Source organism: Phocoena sinus, chromosome 9 (genome assembly GCF_008692025.1).
Source record: "Phocoena sinus isolate mPhoSin1 chromosome 9, mPhoSin1.pri, whole genome shotgun sequence".
In the NCBI taxonomy this organism is placed as follows: Eukaryota; Metazoa; Chordata; class Mammalia; order Artiodactyla; family Phocoenidae; genus Phocoena; species Phocoena sinus.
Window position 1 is genome coordinate 36888404 of NC_045771.1, and position 4493 is coordinate 36892896.

General features: G+C 42.5%; 1 pseudogene; it reads left to right on the forward strand.

The window, feature by feature from the left end:
• Positions 1-2316: 2316 nt before the first annotated feature.
• Positions 2317-3929, forward strand: LOC116759626 (annotated as a pseudogene).
• Positions 3930-4493: the final 564 nt, after the last annotated feature.

A 4493-nucleotide genomic window follows, 5' to 3' on the forward strand; every position in this document is an offset into this window, starting at 1 on the left:
AAAAACTGAAAGCATTTCCACTAAGATCAGGAACAAGACAAGGTTGCCCACTCTCACCACTCTTATTCAACATAGTTTTGGAAGTTTTAGCCACAGCAATCAGAGCAGAAAAGGAAATAAAAGGAATCCAAATTGGAAAAGAAGAAGTAAAGCTGTCACTGTTTGCAGATGACATGATACTATACATAGAGAATCCTAAAGATGCTACCAGAAAACTACTAGAGCTAATCAATGAATTTGGTAAAGTAGCAGGATACAAAATTAATGCACAGAAATCTCTGGCATTCCTATACACTAATGATGAAATATCTGAAAGTGAAATCAAGAAAACACTCCCATTTACCACTGCAACAAAAAGAATAAAATATCTAGGAATAAACCTATCTAAGGAGACAAAAGACCTGTATGCAGAAAATTATAAGACACTGATGAAAGAAATTAAAGATGATACAAATAGATGGAGAGATATACCATGTTCTTGGATTGGAAGAATCAACATTGTGAACATGACTCTACTACCCAAAGCAGTCTATAGATTCAATACAATCCCTATCAAACTACCACTGGCATTTTTCACAGAACTAGAACAAAAAATTTCACAATTTGTATGGAAACACAAAAGACCCCGAATAGCCAAAGCAGTCTTGAGAACGAAAAATGGAGCTGAAGGAATCAGGCTCCCTGACTTCAGACTATACTACAAAGCTACAGTAATCAAGACAGTATGGTACAGGCACAAAAACAGACGGACAGAACAATGGAACAGGATAGAAAGCCCAGAGATAAACCCACGCATATACGGTCACCTTATCTTTGATAAAGGAGGCAGGAATGCACAGTGGAGAAAGGACAGCCTCTTCAATAAGTGGTGCTGGGAAAACTGGACAGGTACATGGAAAAGTATGAGATCACCCCCTAACATCATACACAAAAATAAGCTCAAAATGGATTAAAGACCTAAATATAAAGCCAGAAAGTATCAAACTCTTAGAGGAAAACATAGGCAGGACACTCTATGACATAAATCACAGCAAGATCCTTTCTGACCCACCTCCTAGTGAAATGGAAATAAAAATAAACAAATGGGACTAATGAAACTTCAAAGGTTTTGCACAGCAAAGGAAACCATAAACAAGACAAAAAGACAACCCTCAGAATGGGAGAAAATATTTGCAAATGAAGCAACTGACAAAGGATTAATCTCCAAAATTTACAAGCAGCTCATGCAGCTCAATAACAAAAAAACAACCCAATCCAAAAATCGGCCGAAGACCTAAGTAGACATTTCTCCAAAGAAGATATACAGACTGCCAACAAACATATGAAAGAATGCTCAACTTCATTAATCATTAGAGAAATTCAAATCAAAACTACAGTGAGATATCATCTCACACCAGTCAGAATGGCCATCATCAAAAAATCTAGAAACAATAAATGCTGGAGAGAGCGTGGAGAAAAGGGAACACTCTTGCACTGTTGGTGGGAATGTAAATTGATACAGCCACTGTGGAGAACAGTATGGATGTTCCCTAAAAAACTACAAATAGAATTACCATATGACCCAGCAATCCCACTACTGGGCATATACCCTGAGAAAACCAAAATCCAAAAAGAGTCATGTACCAAAATGTTCATTGCAGCTCTATTTACAATAGCCCGGAGATGGAAACAACCTAAGTGTCCATCATCAGATGAATGGATAAAGAAGATGTGGCACATATATACCATGGACTATTACTCAGCCATAAAAAGAAACGAAATTGAGCTATTTGCAATGAGGTGGATAGACCTAGAGTCTGTCATACAGAGTGAAGTAAGTCAGAAAGAGAAAGACAAATACCATATGCTAACCCATATATATGGAATTTAAGAAAATAAAAAATGTCATGAAGAACCTAGGGGTAAGACAGGAATAAAGACACAGACCTACTAGAGAATGGACTTGAGGATATGCGGAGGGGGAAGGGTAAGCTGTGACAAAGTGAGAGTGAGGCATGGACATATATACACTACCAAACGTAAGGTAGATAGCTAGTGGGAAGCAGCCCCATAGCGCAGGGAGATCAGCTCAGTGCTTTGTGATCTCCTGGAGGGATGGGATAGGGAGGGTGGGAGAGAGGGAGAAGTAAGAGGGAAGAGATGTGGGGACATATGTATATGTATAACTGATTCACTTTGTTATAAAGCAGAAACTAACACACCATTGTAAAGCAATTATACTCCAATAAAGATGTAAAAAGAAAAAAAATCCCAACAACTTCTAGGCTTGGAACAGCGAGCAGATCAAGTCTATTGAATGGTGTTTGCCGCCAGGCTATGGAGCAGGTAAATGAGCTAAAGTGAAGGGCAATAAGGCCCTGAGTGCTGGCAACATGGATGGTGGATTACAGTGTCGCTCTGAGGCAGTAAGTCAGATCCCCAGGCCCATGTGCTCTCCAGTAATCGCTTCGCATCCTACACCAAGAACAGAGACCGCCAGAAGGCTTATGAGGATGGTTGCAAAACCATTGACTTAAAACCTGACTGGGGCAAAGGCTATTCCCAAAAAGCAGCAGCTCAAAAAAAAAAAAAAAAAAAAAAAAAAAAAGCAGCAGCTCTTGATTTCTTAAACTTCTTTAAATCCGCCACTCGAACCTATGACAAGGTTTTAAAACATGAAGCAAATGATCCTCAGCTCAAAGAGGGTTTACAGAATATCGAGCCTCAGTCAGCAGAGATGAAATTCAAGAATGCTTTCAACATGTCCGATCTGTACCAGAAGTTGGAGAGTGATCCCAGGTCAAAGACACTGCTCATGGATCCTACCTACCAGGAACTGATAGAACAATGTCAAACAGGCCGTCTGACCTGGGCAAAAACTGCAACATCCCCAGATCGTGACTACCCTCAGTGTCTCCTTCGAGGCCATCTGGGCAGTATGGATGAGGAGGAAGAAGTTGAGACACCTCCGCCACCACCTTCTCCCTAAAAGGAGACCAAGTCAGAGCCAATGGAAGAAGATATTCCAGGGAATAATAAGCAGGCACTGAAAGAAAAAGTTGGGGAAGGATGCCTGTAAGCAAAAAGACTTTGACACAGCCTTGAGACAGTATGACAGAAGCAACGGCCAGGACCCCACCAACATGACTCACACGACCAATCAAGCAGCCGTGTATTTCACAAAGGGCGACTAGAGTGAATGTCAGGAGCTTTGTGAGAAGACCATTGAAGAGGGGCTAGACACGAAGACTATGCTCGACAGATTGCCAAAGCTTATGTCAAATTGACAGAGCCTATTTCAAAGAAGGAAAGTACAAGGATGCCATCCATTTCTACAAATCTCTGGCAGAGCACTGAACCCCAGATGTGCTCAAGAAATGCCAACAGGCAGAGAAAATCCTGAAGGAGCAAGAGTGGCTAGACCACATAAACCCTAGCTTGGCTTTGGAAATATCCCCAGGCCAGGAAGCACTATACAGAAGCCATCAAACAGGAACCCAAGAGATACCAAATTGTACAGCAGTCGAGCTACCTGCTTCATCAAAGTCCTAGAGTTTCAGCTGCCACTCAAGGACTCTGAGGAGTGTATCCAGCTAGAACTGACTCTCACCAAGTGTTATACATGGAAAGCAGCTGCCCTGAGAAGCAATGAAGGACCATACAAAATCCATGGATGTCTGCCAGAAGGCACTAGACCTGGACTCCATTGTAAGGAGGTAGCAGATGCTCACCATGGCTACATGATGGTTCTGTACAACCAACATGACAGCCCTGAAGATGTGAAGCGGTGGGCCATGGCCAAGGTGCAGCAGATGAGTGACCTGGCCATGTGGCTCATCCTGCAACAGATGCAGAAGGACCCCCAGGCACTCAGCGGACACATGAAGAATCCTGTAATAGTGCAGAAGATCCAGAAGCTGCTGGATGTGGGTCTGACTGCAATTCAGTGATGACTTGCTCATCATAACCCTTCCCTTCACCCTCATGTGGAAAAAGGAGCGGGAACTGTGGCAAGCAGCATAGAGCAGGAGAGAGAGAAGGGGAAAAGGCGAACATCTTCTCTATATGTTTATACAGACCTATGTGGAAGATACAGAGACTTGGTACTGGAGTCATTTGTGCAGCCTCTGGGCCCTCCTAGCACACACACGGTCTCTCCTGCTGCCCCAGGGTTTCATGTGTCCCACCCCTGGCGCTTAAGTCACTGTCACAGCTGCTCTCGCATAGTTGGTGATTTGGGGGCCGGGAGTAGGCATGTATGTGGAGGGGAGGGTATTCTTCCCAACCTCAGGCTCCAAGTGTCCTCACACTATTAGCTTCATGACCCCTTCACCAACAACACAAGCCAGTCCAGCATGGTTACATGTTTAAAAAAAAAAAAAAGAAAAGAAAAAGTAGTTCTGTTTATTGTTAGTACTGACCAGACAAAAGAAAGACAAAGAAAATACATCTTTGTTCAAGCTTAGTTCTTTTACAGGAATAGGAAACTAGAAGTCAATTCAGATCCTCTTATC